The sequence below is a fragment of the Dendrobates tinctorius genome, unplaced genomic scaffold (genome assembly GCF_039654945.1).
Source record: "Dendrobates tinctorius isolate UK_male_01 unplaced genomic scaffold, ASM3965494v1 ptg000322l, whole genome shotgun sequence".
NCBI classification, from domain to species: Eukaryota; Metazoa; Chordata; class Amphibia; order Anura; family Dendrobatidae; genus Dendrobates; species Dendrobates tinctorius.
The window spans coordinates 3,198,525-3,213,309 of record NW_027361989.1 but is presented as its reverse complement, the minus strand read 5'-3'; positions in this window follow the sequence as shown (position 1 = coordinate 3,213,309).

The following is a 14,785-nucleotide window of genomic DNA, read 5'->3' as shown; positions in this document are numbered from 1 at the left end:
CGTCGTTTTGCTCCCTTTTTTCTCCGGTGTTTCCATGTTTATAGGAGCTGATGTGGCTTGTGCCTACGGTGAACAAATTGTTTTGGTATCATCCATAGGCATTTTAGCATTTTACATGGGAATCTTGTTATTAATCCCAGGGGGTAGGTGGATCCTCCAGGTTGTAAGTTCTATAGAAAAGGGTTTGCAATGCCCAAAGTCATTTGAACAGTTTTGGGTGGAGGAGAATGTTGTGGTCTAGAGGCAAAATGGTGATCATGGTAATGCGGCCGGACTACACCTCTGATAAAGCAGCCACAGCCGGTGACTGAGAGCAATCTGTGACTTCTCTGCATTCAGTGGTTACTTCTTACCTGGGTAGTCATATGTGGGTATCTCCTCTTTACACCGCTCATCATCTCTCACATATGTCTCTGTAGTATTAATATGGGTCAGATCTTCACCCTGAAACAAATATTGTAAAAGTCAACGATAGATGGAGAAGTTCCATCTATGATCAGCTCTAATCCTGCCACCTCCACCGTTCTCATTACACAAGTATAAAACATATAATACTGGTGGATAAAAGAAGACTGAGCACAAGACCTTCACAGCCGTCTACACATCATAGGGGAGATCTCCTGACACCTTCTCTCCATCTACCTGATGATCCTGAGGAGTACTGGGATCTTCTTGGTTACAGTCCTGTGGAAGAAGAGGACGGGGACATCTCTCTGGTGTTGTCCTCTTACTGGATAGATCTGGAGGAAACACATACAGGGACTGAATTCATTCTCTACATACAGATAATTATAGGCCGTGTGTATTTAGTCCTGTCTATTACCTGGAGATGTGAGGGGCTGGGGAACCTCCATTATGACGTTCTTGTACAGATCTCTGTGTCCTTCTAAATACTCCCACTCCTCCATGGAGAAATAGACAGCGACATCCTGACACCTTATAGGAACCTGACACATACAATGATACCGTCATCCCCCGATCCCTTCATAGTGTTACTGTATAATGTCCCAGCATTCCCAGCAGTGTCACCTCTCCAGTCAGCAGCTCAATCATCTTGTAGGTGAGTTCTAGGATCTTCTGGTCATTGATGTCCTCATGGATCAGGGGGTGAGGTGGAGGCCCCGTGATTGGGCTCAGGGGTCTTCCCCATCCCTCAGACACAGGGTCCTGACAGTGATCACTAGAGGTCTTCACCACTGTGTAATCCTGGTTATAGAGAGACACATTAATAAATCTCACTACAGACATTCCCAGAGTCCTCACCTCTCCAGTTCTGTCCATCTGTTATTCCCATAGATAAGAATGATGTATTGTGACGTCATCAGAATCTCTCACCTCTCCAGTGAGACGGAAGAGGATCTCTAGGATGAGGTGTAATATCCTCTCCGCCATCTTGTCTCTGTCCATATCCATCCTTGATGGGTAAATCAGGAAAATGTTCTTATGTAGAAGATCTTCACTGAGAGGATCCGATATTGTAGAGACCTGAATGAGAAGAAGATGATCCGATGTAACATCATAAGAATCCTGTGTAATAATATAATTACTGGAGAGAATAAGGGAAACATATGAGGAGATTTATTATCTTACAGGGTTTAGTTTTCTTCCCTGACATCTACTAATAAAACCTATATATTTAGGCCACAGACAACAAGCAGTTTCCTCCTCGGAGTCGGCAGCTGAACACGTTCCTCATAGACTCATCTTCCATAACGCTAATTCTCGTCTCATTACCGACACTGGAATCGGCATTAGCAATACTGCAGGAGATATTCATTACACGTGACATGAGAAATAACTCCTTCATGATGAGGACGACATCTTCATCTCCTACTGCGGCTCTAGAGACAGATGTGGCCAGAGTCGGTCACTGCCTCCTTCCCCACCGGCCGTCTATATGAAGGTTTCCCGTCTTCCCCGCACTGGAATCTTCTCTCACGTTAGATCTCAGCTCTGAGTCACACACAGAAGTTTGAGGCTTTTAGAAAAGATTTTTTGTTTCCACAAACACAACGGACAGAAATGATCTGATCCCAAAGTCTCCATGTACAGTGATTTATGGGGTTTATTTCTGGCCTTAGGCTTTCCTATATTACAAGAAAAACTCCAGAAAAAGCCGATATTAAAATGTTTCTAAAGAAAATTGGCTCCAACAATTCTTGTAAGAAGAAAAAAATAACAAAAAAGCAGAAGACACATTTTATAATTTTTAACATGTTAAACATTTATTAAAAAGAAATTAATCTTTTTGGGCCCCAGAACATAGATGTACACCGCAGGGACGGCACAGATGAGGCTGCAACAAAAACCCAGACAGTTTAACCACTTGCTGCTGTGAAAAGCAAACATGGCATCTAAGAAGGTGTGACAGAGTTTGGCTGAATGCCCCCCGCCCCCAAGTACTCGATAGTATGGGGCGGCCTAGTTACTACGATACTTACATGCCTAATAACGGGGTCTGGGCTGCAATGTATGAAGGTCTATTAGGCCGGGCCAGAGGCAGCGTCCAATAAGTTACCTTATGACGCTCCCATACACATTAGACTAAAGTTCCATGAAAGCACTGATTTTCGGGGGGTTTGGCCGACCATATAATGTATTTGGGGGCCTCCCGACAGATGATGTCAGGGCAGAGAAGGATCTGGCATCCTGAATTTCAGAGGATAATCCGTTTGTTCTTCCTGTAGATAATCCTCCTCTAGAGGAGTCTGGAGGCGACTCTCTCATACAGACCACAGGAAAGCTGGAATATTTGTGTGTATGGGGGAGTCGGGAGAGATCGCCGTCTGCCAAATGACCGATCAGCCAACTCTGATCTCATGTGTATGGGGCGTTAGTATTACACTGACAGGCAGTGATGATACACGGCACTACAGTAGTACAGGGCATCACCGGAGCCATCAGAGGCTTGTATGTTGTATGATCGCACTGATCAGAGGGGTTTAAAAAAGGTTTAAAGGGGGGAAAATATCACAGTTTCAGCAACAAGAAATATCCATCACTATATGGAAAGCAGAGTCACTGCACAATGTTCGTTACGTCACGTCCATAACTACTTTATTATACTCTATTATCCTGTACACAGTGGAGTAGATAGAAATCACAGATCCCACAGCAATAGCTGGAATTGGACCCTCCAACGCAAAGAAAAAAAAATCTCTCTATCTATATACACTGTTCAAAAAAATAAAGGGAACACTTAAACAACAGAATATAACTCCAAGTAAATCAAACTTCTGTGAAATCAAACTGTCCACTTAGGAAGCAACACTGATTGACAATCAATTTCACATGCTGTTGTGCAAATGGAATAGACAACAGACGGAAATTATTGGCAATTATCAAGACACCCTCAATAAAGGAGTGGTTCTGCAGGTGGGGACCACACACCACTTCTCAGTACCAATGCTTTCTGGCTGATGTTTTGGTTACTTTTGAATGTTGGTTGTGCTTTCACACTTGTGGTAGCATGAGACGGACTCTACAACCCACACAAGTGGCTCAGGTAGTGCAGCTCATCCAGGATGGCACATCAATGCGAGCTGTGGCAAGAAGGTTTACTGTGTCTGACAGTGTAGTGTCCAGAGGCTGGTGGTGCTACCAGGAGACAGGCCAGCACACCAGGACATGTGGAGGGGGCCGTATAAGGGCAACAACCCAGCAGCAGGGCCACTACCTCCCCCTTTGTGCAAGGAGGAACAGGAGGAGCACTGCCAGAGCCCTGCAAAATGATCTTCAGCAGACCACAAATGTTCATGTGTCTGCACAAACTGTTAGAAACTGACTCCATGAGGACGGTCTGAGGGCCCGACGTCCACAGATGGGGTTGTGCTCACAGCCCAACACCGTACAGGACGCTTGGCATTTGCCACAGAACACCAGGATTGGCAAATTCACCACTGGCGCCCTGTGCTCTTCACAGATGGAAGCAGGTTCACACTGAGCACATGTGACAGACGTGACAGAGTCTGGAGACGCCGTGGAGAGCGATCTGCTGCCTGCAACATCCTTCAGCATGACCGGTTTGGCAGTGGTCAGTAATGGTGCGGGGTGGCATTTCTTTGGAGGCCACACGATGTTGGGCTGTGAGCACAACCCCCATGGAGACACAATTGTGCCTTTACCTGGAGATAAATTCCCAGTGGGGGGCAGTTTCCAAAACGCAATAACTTAAGTGGGGAATTCAGCTCTTTTCACACTTAACGGATCTGTATATGGAGTCTACAAACTACAGTGGGGAAATAAGGATTTGTTACGCTGCCAATTTTGGGGTAAAGTCACATTTTTGTGAGGAAAAAAAAATAAAACTGTCATTTTTTCCTTCCACATTGCTTAAATTCCTGTCACACTATCCGAATTCAGAGATTGTCCTGTCAGAAAGGAGAATACAGGGAGCGGAAGGGTTAATAGGACTCACAGGAGGAACCGGCCCAGAAAGCAGAAGATCCAGGAGTGTCCGCCACATATATGGCTGCTCTGTGCACACAGGACCTGTGATGAGGTCACAGGAGGGGAGGAGTCAGGGGTCACATGATCAGGGGCCTCAGTGTGTGCAGGACTCAGTGTGCTGGAGCGCTCCCGATAATCAGCTGCGTGTGTCGCGCTGTGTGATAGTCACAGCACCTGCATGGAGGGCGACACATGCAGCTGATTATCGGGAGCACTCCAGGGATCCGGGGTCCCGATGCAGCTATTCGGTAAGCGATATTAGCCAATAACAACTTCTCCGACGATATTCGCTCATCTCTAGTAATAACAGCTCAAAGAAATTCACCGAACTTTTCATTAAGTTTAATAGTAAGACCCTATTAAATATTGAGCACCAGTGGCATGAAGCATTGACAGCGGCATGTAAAAGTGTGGGCGCCCCAGGTCAAAATGACCGTTATTGTGAGCAGTAGTAAGATGAAGATGAAATGATCTCTAAAAGGCCGAACCTCTAAGATCACACATGGCCTTTGTATTCTAGGCAAAAATAATAATAATAAAATATATATATAGACTTTTTTACAATTTCATAATTGCAAAAAGGAAAAAGGGCGATGCAAAACTTTGGGCACCTTTAGAGATTTGTGTACTGAGATAATTTTGATCAAGATTTCACACCTTAATTAGCTTGTTAGGGTTATGGTGAGATCACATGGTGACCAGGAGCTACAGTCTGAGGAAAGGGCTAAAAAGCCTTCACTAGACCCCTGTACAGCTGTATAATGAGACCCAGGCTTTATAGTGAAGAGACAGGAGTGAGGGCCTGATCCCAGGAGCTACAGTCTGAGGAAAGGGCTAAAAAGCCTTCACTAGACCCCTGTACAGCTGTATAATGAGGCTCAGGCTTTATAGTGAAGGGACAGGAGTGAGGGCCTGTGCCCAGGAGCTACAGACTGAGGAAAGGGCTAAAAAGCCTTCACTAGACCTCTGTACAGCTGTATAATGAGGCCCAGGCTTTATAGTGAAGGGACAGGAGTGAGGGCATGTGCCCAGGAGCTACAGACTGAGGAAAGGGCTAAAAAGCCTTCACTAGACCCCTGTACAGCTGTATAATGAGGCCCAGGCTTTATAGTGAAGGGACAGGAGTGAGGGCCTGTTCCCAGGAGCTACAGACTGAGGAAAGGGCTAAAAAGCCTTCACTAGACCTCTGTACAGCTGTATAATGAGGCCCAGGCTTTATAGTGAAGAGACAGGAGTGAGGGCCTGTGCCCAGGAGCTACAGTCTGAGGAAAGGGGTAAAAAGCCTTCACTAGACCCCTGTACAGCTGTATAATGAGGCCCAGGCTTTATAGTGAAGGGACAGGAGTGAGGGCCTGTGTCCAGGAGCTACAGTCTGAGGAAAGGGCTAAAAAGCCTTCACTAGACCCCTGTACAGCTGTATAATGAGGCCCAGGCTTTATAGTGAAGAGACAGGAGTGAGGGCCTGTGCCCAGGAGCTACAGTCTGAGGAAAGGGCTAAAAAGCCTTCACTAGACCCCTGTACAGCTGTATAATGAGGCCCAGGCTTTATAGTGAAGGGACAGGAGGGATAAAAGTGGGGAAAGGAGCCAGAAGAGCTGGACTGCCCATCACTAACCTGCAGAGTCGCACTCCACTGTGCACAGAACCTGTGATGAGGTCACAGGAGGGGAGGAGTCAGGGGTCACATGATCTCCGGAGTGCAGACCTCCATGGAGACTTCTCCTCAGTCAGTGACATTCCCGCCATTATTCACCCCTCACTACTGGCACAATTACCCCGCGCCGCCTTCTCTACACAGTGTTATGTGTGGAATGTAACGTGTGATTTCTCTGGAGGGAAATAGACCCCACACATGAGGGAATTCTCACCAGTTACCGGCCGTCTACTATATGGCGGCATATGATTGTGCTATCGACTCCACACCAGGAGCTAAAATGCCCAAATCTCTAATGTAACCGCTATAAGAGAAGATATAACAAATTTCCCCTAAACTCACACAGCGGAGGAGGCCTCACTTGGAGCAATGTGACTCGCGCACAGAAAATCTATTCCCGGTTCTGTGATTAAGTTATCGGCCGACAGGAAGAAGAAAGGTCTGAATTACAGCCCAGACTGGAGGAGAAACTGCAGGAGTTAGAATTGGCCAATCAGCGCTCTTCACCCCTATACTTATCTACACAAATACAAGACATGAAATGACAATTAGACGCCATTCTCACCACCAGAACGGAGAGGCGCTAACTTGGAGTAAAGCCGCGTTTTATCACCATGCCAATAAGCCTAATAAGATGCCGCTCGTAAGCTCAGAATGAGGGAGTCACTGTGTTGTGAGTTCATTTTCCCCTTCGTCACTGAGGTCTGGTGAACTCCCTATTCTGGTAAAGGAAGGTAATGAGCCTGATTATCAGGCACCTGAGCCTAATGAGGATGACTGGCTGAGTGGAGTCACAGACTGAATATAAGGCTGCCGATGCCCTTCTGCCCTGCGGGTGATTTCTCTGTGGACTTCTAGGACACCAGTCTGTTTCCTGCTCCTCTAAAGCTAAGTTTTCTGCTTTGCCTGTTAGCATTTGTGTTTTGTTTTTGTTTTCCTTGCTTTTCTGGATTCTGCCATTCAATGCTGGGGTGAGCTGAATCTCCTTTTGCCGATTGCTCTGTCTTCAGAATATTCCTGAGTACTGACATAGCTTTTTTGAAGCCTAGCGTCTTCAGGGCCTTTTTCACTGTCAGTCTGTTGGCTCTTATTTTCATAGGGTTTTTCACGGATTGCAGACAGCAGCCTTCCTGTCCTTTCCTATCTAGTTAGCTTGGGCCCCGTCTTTGCTCAGTCTATCTTTCTGTCTGTGTTAGTGTTTTCATCTTGCTTCACCGTCATTATATGTTGGGGGCTGCCTATTGCTTTGGGGTCTGCTCTGGGGCAGTTTAGATTTCCCCTTTCTTTCTTTAGGCCTATTTAATTCTCCGGCTGTGATCGAGGGGTCTAGGGCATCGTAGGAACCCCCCACGGCTACTGTTAGTTGTTGTGATAGGATCAGGGGTCTGCAATCCGATAGCTGCCAACCTCTCTGGTTTTTCTGGACTTAGCGAGCATTTCTGTTTTTGCCTCCTACGGTGACTCAATCATAACTCACTGAATATAATCTCCTCTATAAAAGACCCTAAGGGTCAGATCTCAGCCCACCCCGATGTCATGTATAGCACTTATAATGAATACTCCCAGAGTTTGTATTCGCCCCCACAATCACCCCCCCCCCTCACTACTGGAGTCATTCCTTCACACACTACATCTACCTAACCTGACTGAGTCCGCGGCACAACAACTCCATTTACACATCTCTGAGGAGGAAATAGCTTCAACACTCAAAAAACTAAAAGAGGAAAGGCCCCGGGGCCGGATGGTCTTACAGCAATATATTATAAAAAATGCAGCGATGTGCTGACACCACATATAAAAACCTCTGTAATTCACTACTAAATGGCTCACAGCTGCCCCCTGAGTTCTACGTGGTGCATGTAACCGTAATCCCTAATCCTAAGAGAGATCATCTCACAACAAATTATAGACCTATATCCCTCTTATACATTGACTTCAAAATCTTTACATCCATTGTGACTAACAGGATCAATAAAATCCTCCCTCACCTCATCCATCGGGATCAGGTTGGTTTTATACCAGCGCGACAGGCCCCAGATAATATTAGGAGAGGGTTAAATATTATTCATACAACTAACCTACAACGAAAGCGACTTCTCCTGCTTGCATTAGATATTGAGAGGGCTTTCGATTCTGCGTCCTGGACATATCTTTTCACGGTTCTATCGGAAGTCGGATTCTCCCCTAAACTTATAAAGTGCCTCCAATTGTTATATGATAGCCCTATCGCTTATGTAAAACTCCCGTCACCACATCCCCCTCCAATTAATATTCAGAGGGTACCAGGCAGGGCTGTCCTCTATCTCCGGATCTTTTTGCACTTGCAATGGAACCCATTGTGGAAGCAATAAGGAGAGATCAGAATATCCTGGGCCCTGAGAATATGGGAGACCAATATAAAGTCAGTCTCTTTGCGGATGATCTCCTGCTAACATTAATAAGTCCCCACACTACACTCCCTCACTTGATTTCCCACCTTCACGAAGATCTCAGGGTTAAAGATTAACATTGATAAACCCGAAGCATTATTTGTAAATTTTCCTAAGACAGAGCAAACTAATATAGCCTCCCATTTTGGGTTTATACACAAAGAACATTATCTAACATATCTGGGTATCAACTTAACAGCCAACAGGTCACCTCTGTTTAGGAGGAATTACACTCCAATGATCCAAAACTTCCAGAGGGACCTGGATAGATGGGCTTCCTCAGAGTTATCCTGGCTCGGCAGAATACAGGCATTAAAAATGGTGTCACTGCCTCGCTTCTTATATCTATTTAGGTCCCTCCCAATTATGGTACCAGCCAGAACCTTCACTCATTTACACTCTACGATGTCTAAGTTTCTTTGGCTAGGAAAACAACCCAGAATTGTGCAAAAACTTATGTTCCGTCACAGAAAAGATGGGGGTTTATCCCTCCCTAATTTTACACTTTATTACAAGTCGGCACAGATTGCTCCATTAATAAGTGCGTGTTCATATCCCAATAGTACGAGATGGGTTATTCTGGAATCATTTCTCTCCAAACCATTCTCTTTATCAGGCCTAATGTGGACCACAGACCGACTTCCACTGGGGTTAATGAATGTGGCTCCTTTTACAGTCCACTCGTTGCTTCTTTGGAGGAAAGTCCGGTTTAAATATAACTTACAATCAATCCCTTCTCCCCTGACAGCTATATTACAAAACCCCATGTTCCCGCCAGGCCTTGAGCCACAAATGTTTTCTTGGTGGAAGCTGAAAGGTATTCATATACTTAAACATTTGTGTTCCCCATTTAATATCTTACTTGACAGACAGGAATTTGTTCAAATATTTGAACCTCCAGTTAGGGAGGTAATGCGACTGAACCAGATCTTCCACTTTGCAAAGCAGATCCTCCCGAGCGGTACTACTCTCAGGGCAATGAGTTTTGAAAAAAAATGTCTAAATGACCCTTTGGGCAGGGGAACGATCTCATTGATCTACTATGCTATAAATTCTCCACAAAATGATAAAAAATTGAAGTATATGTTACAGTGGGGGGAGGATCTGGGGTTTGAACAGTCAATTGATGAATGGTATCGTAGCTGTGACACCCTATCAGAAGGTAGTCACCAGACTTCCCTTGTTGAGACCTCCTTAAAACTATTGCACAGAGTCTATTATGTACCGGAAAAAATTCACAGCATTTTTCCTAAAATCTCGGGAGACTGTTTTGGGGCTGTGGAATATCTGGTGACATGAGACATATTTGGTGGTCTTGTATGGTGGTTTCTGGGCTTTGGGAGAAGGTGAAGCGTCTGATAGCACAGATGTATGGTGGACCGGTTGATCTGGAACCTTCTACCCTTTTACTGGGAACCAGGCCTTCCCGGCTTCCAGAAAGCTTTCAGAAGCTAGTAAACTACTTATGTATGGCCACTAAAATCCACATTGCGGCAAAGTGGAAGTCGCCCTCACTGCCAATATCTATGGTGAAAGAGAAGATGAACGACATTATGTTATTCTCATTTGTGGCCCCAGCGTTTCTTGTAGAATAAATCCCTTTCTCACACAGTCCTGTAGTAATGACTTTGTTCTCATGTTCTGTTCAAGGTTCGTCTGACTCCATCTTATGTTATCAGTATAAGTGCGAGAGATGAGAGACCGACGACCGCAGTTTTACCGTGTCCGGCGTCAGTTCTACAGTGTGAGATGTGCGGGGTCTGTGACCGAAGCTGGGGGTATACGGGTGTATACAGCATACACAGAGGGGTCTGTGACCAAAGCTGGGGTTATACGGGTGTATACAGCATACACAGAGGGGTCTGTGACCGAAGCTGGGGTTATACGGGTGTATACAGCATACACAGGGGTTTGCGACTGAAGCTGGGGGTATACGGGTGTATACAGCGTACACAGGGGTCTGCGACCGAAGCTGGGGATATACGGGTGCATACAGCGTACACAGAGGGGTCTGCGACTGAAGTTGGGGGTATACGGGTGTATACAGCGCACACAGGGGGGTCTGTGACTAAAGCTGGGGGTATACAGGTGTATACAGCATACACAGGGGTCTGCAACCGAACCTGGGGGTATACGGGTGTATACAGTGTACACAGGGGTCTGCGACCAAAGCTGGGGATATACAGGTGTATACAGTGAACACAGGGGTCTGTGACCGAAGCTGGGGGTATACGGGTGTATACAGTGTACACAGAGTGGTCTGCGACTGAAGTTGGTGGCATACGGGTGTATACAGAGTACACAGAGGTGTCTGGGACCGAAGCTGTGGGTATACAGGTGTATACAGCATACACACAGGGGTCTGAGACTGAAGCTGGGGGTATACGGGTGTATACAGTGTGAGAGACGCGGGGTCTGTGAGCGAAGCTGGGGGTATACAGGTGTATACAGCGTACACAGAGGTGTCTGCGACCGAAGCTGGGGGTATACGGATGTATAAAGAGCACACTGAGGGGTCTGCAATCTAAGCTGGGGGAATACAGGTGTATACAGCATACACTGAGAGGTCTGAGACTGAAGCTGGGGGTATACGGGTGTATACAGCGTACACCGAGGCGTCTGCGACCGAAGCTGGGGGTATACAGCGTACACAGAGGGGTCTGTGACCGAAGCTGAGGGTATACGGGTGTATACAGCCTGCACATAGGGGTCTGAGACTGAAGCTGGGGGTATACAGGTGTATACAGTGTGAGACGCGGGGTCTGCGACTGGAGCTGGGGGTATATGGGTTTATACAGCATACACAGAGGCGTCTGCGATCGAAGCTGGGAGTACACAGAGGGGTCCACACAAACGCGGCTCCGCTCCGTACACCTCGTACACACACAGCTCTGCTCCGTACACCTCGTACACACACGACTCCGCTCCGTACACCTCGTACACACACGGCTCTGCTCCGTACACCTCGTACACACACGGCTCTGCTCCGTACACCTCGTACACACACGGCTCCACTCCGTACACCTCGTACACAGGCGGATTCGATCCGTACACCTCGTGCACACGCGGCTTCGCACCGTACACCTCGTACACACACAGCTCTGCTCCGTACACCTCGTACACACACGGCTCCGCTCCGTACACCTCGTACACACACAGCTCCGCTCCTTACACCTCATACACACACGGCTCCGCTCCGTACACCTCGTACACACACGGCTCCGCTCCGTACACCTCGTACACACACGGCTCCGCTCCGTACACCTCGTACACACACGGCTCCGCTCCGTACACCTCGTACACACACGGCTCCGCTCCGTACACCCACAGCTCCGCTCCGTACACCTCGTACACACACGGCTCCGCTCCGTACACCTCGTACACACACGGCTCCGCTCCGTACTCCTCGTACACACACGGCTCCGCTCCGTACACCTCGCACACACACGGCTCCGCTCCGTACACCTCGTACACACACGGCTCCGCTCCATACACCTCGTACACACACGGCTCCGCTCCGTATACCTCGTACACACACGCTCCGCTCCGTACACCTCGTACACACACGCTCCGCTCCGTACACCTCGTACACACACGGCTCCACTCCGTACACCTCGTACACACGCGGCTTCGCACCGTACACCTCGTACACACACGGCTCCGCTCCATACACCTCGTACACACACGGCTCCGCTCCGTACACCTCGTACACACACGGCTCCGCTCCGTATACCTCGTACACACACGCTCCGCTCCGTACACCTCGTACACACACGCTCCGCTCCGTACACCTCGTACACACACGGCTCCGCTCCGTACACCTCGTACACACACGGCTCCGCTCCGTACTCCTCGTACACACACGGCTCCGCTCCGTACTCCTCGTACACACACGGCTCCGCTCCGTACACCTCGTACACACACGGCTCCGCTCCGTACACCTCGTACACACACGGCTCCGCTCCGTACACCTCGTACACACACGGCTCCGCTCCGTATACCTCGTACACACACGCTCCGCTCCGTACACCTCGTACACACACGCTCCGCTCCGTACACCACGTAGACAAACGGCTCTGCTCGGTACATCTCGTACACACACGGCTTCGCACCGTACACCTCGTACACACACGCTCCGCTCCGCACACCACGTAGACAAACGGCTCTGCTCGGTACACCTCGTACACACACGCTCCGCTCCGTACACCTTGTACACACACGGCTCCGCTCCGTACACCTCGTACACACGCGGCTTCGCACCGTACACCTCGTACACACGCGGCTTCGCACCGTACACCTCGTACACACACGGCTCCGCTCTGTACACCTCGTACACACACGGCTCCGCTCCGTACACCTCGTACACACACGGCACTGCTACATCCACCCTGTAAACCCCTCCTGACCCCACACAGAAACTTCCCCTCATCCAGCACCATGACAACCAGCACACTGAGTCCTGCACACACTGAGGCCCCTGATCATGTGACCCCTGACTCCTCCCCTCCTGTGACCTCATCACAGGTCCTGTGTGCACAGAGCAGCCATATATATGGCAGATGCTCCTGGACCTTCTGCTTTCTGGGCTGGTTCCTCCTGTGAGTCCTATTAACCCTTTCGGTCCCTGTGTTATTCTTTCTTTAGTTTCCCTGTCTCTGTGTTTCGGGTCGTTGTTCTGTTCGAAGACCCAGCCTCCACCCATCTTCAATGCTGTTACTGAGAGAAGGCGGTTGTTGGCCAAAATCTCTCGGTACATGACCCCATCCATCCTTTCTTCAATACGTTGCAGTTGTCCTGTCCCCTTTACAGAAAAGCCCCCCCAAAGTGTGATGTTTCCCCCACTAGGCCTCGCAGTTGGGACTGTGTTCTTGAGGTTGTACCCATATATTACATATAGATAGAAGATTCCAGTGCGGGGAAGACGGGAAACCTTCATATAGACGGCCGGTGGGGATGGAGGCAGTGACCGACTCTGGCCACATCTGTCTCTAGAGCCGCAGTAGAAGATGAAGATGTCGTCCTCACCATGAAGGAGTTATTTCTCATGTCGCGTGTAATTAATCTCTCCTGCAGTATTGCTAATGCCGATTCCAGTGTCGGTAATGAGACGAGAATTAGCGTTATGGAAGATGAGTCTATGAGGAACGTGTTCAGCTGCCGACTCCGAGGAGGAAACTGCTTGTTGTCTGTGGCCTAAATATATAGGTTTTATTAGTAGATGTCAGGGGAGAAAACTAAACCCTGTAAGATAATAAATCTCCTCCTATGTTTCCCTTATTATCTCCAGTAATTGTATTATTACACAGGATTCTTATGATGTTACATCGGATCATCTTCTTCTCATTCAGGTCTCTACAATGTCGGATCCTCTCAGTGAAGATCTTCTACAGAAGAGAATTTTCCTGATTTACCCATCAAGGATGGATATGGACAGAGACAAGATGGCAGAGAGGATGTTACACCTCACCCTAGAGATCCTCTTCCGTCTCACTGGAGAGGTGAGAGACTCTGATGACGTCACATTACATCATTCTTATCTATGGGAATAACAGATGGACAGAACTGGAGAGGTGAGGACTCTGGAAATGTCTGTAGTGAGATTTATTAATGTGTCTCTCCATAACCAGGATTACACAGTGGTGAAGAAGACCTCTAGTGATCGCTGTCAGGACCCTGTGTCTGAGGGATGGGGAAGACCCCTGAGCCCAATCACGGGGCCTCCACCTCACCCCCTGATCCGTGAGGACATTAATGACCAGAAGATCCTAGAACTCATCTACAAGATGACTGAGCTGCTGACTGGAGAGGTGACACTGCTGGGAATGCTGGGACATTATATAGTAACACTATGAAGGGATCGGGGGATGACGGTATCATTGTATGTGTCAGGTTCCTATAAGGTGTCAGGATGTCGCTGTCTATTTCTCCATGGAGGAGTGGGAGTATTTAGAAGGACACAGAGATCTGTACAAGGACGTCATAATGGAGGTTCCCCAGCCCCTCACATCTCCAGGTAATAGACAGGACTAAATACACACGGCCTATAATTATCTGTATGTAGAGAATGAATTCAATCCCTGTATGTGTTTCCTCCAGATCTATCCAGTAAGAGGACAACACCAGAGAGATGTCCCCGTCCTCTTCTTCCACAGGACTGTAACCAAGAAGATCCCAGTGCTCCTCAGGATCATCAGGTAGATGGAGAGAAGGTGTCAGGAGATCTCCCCTATGATGTGTAGACGGCTGTGAAGGT